Genomic DNA, 709 nt, shown 5'->3' with positions numbered 1-709 from the left:
GTGTGTGTGTGTGTGTGTGTGTGTGTGTTCAAAAGCAGCTGTACCCCCACCCCAAAAATAAAAATCCCCCTCCCCCTTGGGCTCGGGTTTGGTTTGATATATTTATTTTTTTTCCTGAAATAAGTCGGTACAGGTGGCAGGATGTGAGGGATGGAGTGGAAAGGGCCGGATTCAGCCCGGCTGCCGCGGGGCAGGGAGGGCGAGCGTGGGGGTCCCGGTGTCCCAGGGGGGACAACACCGGCCTTTTGGGAGGAATTTCTGGTGTTTTGGAAGCTGGAGGCTGCCTGGAAGCGCTGGCTGCAGGGAAGGGATTTGGACGGGAGAGGGAAGGAACGGAGACGTGGCAGAGCGCCCAAGGCAGCTACAAAGGGAAGGGCTCTTCCCCAGGGGTCATCTGGATTCGCTTTCAGACGGGGCTGGGGTATAAATCCCGGCTCCCTGGGATCTTCAGAGACCCTCAGGATCCTTCAGGAGCGAGGGAGGCTGGGGGACCTGGCTGGCTGTGCTCAGGCTTGGCGCAATGTGGGAGCAGGAGCTCGGGGATGGCTTTAATTCACTGGTTTTTGGAGATGCTTCAAGCCAAGCCCCCAGCCCGGGCACCCACATGGCACAGCGTGGCATGGCAGCGATCTCAGGGAGCTCTGGTGCTGGAGAGGAAATCCAGATGGGTGCTTAAGAGGAAAAAGGGATTCTGGCTTCTCAAACGGGC

The sequence above is a fragment of the Manacus vitellinus genome, unplaced genomic scaffold, assembly GCF_001715985.3.
Source record: "Manacus vitellinus isolate BGI_N305 unplaced genomic scaffold, ASM171598v3 scaffold_52_pilon, whole genome shotgun sequence".
NCBI classification, from domain to species: domain Eukaryota; kingdom Metazoa; phylum Chordata; class Aves; order Passeriformes; family Pipridae; genus Manacus; species Manacus vitellinus.
This window is presented reverse-complemented; position numbering follows the sequence as displayed.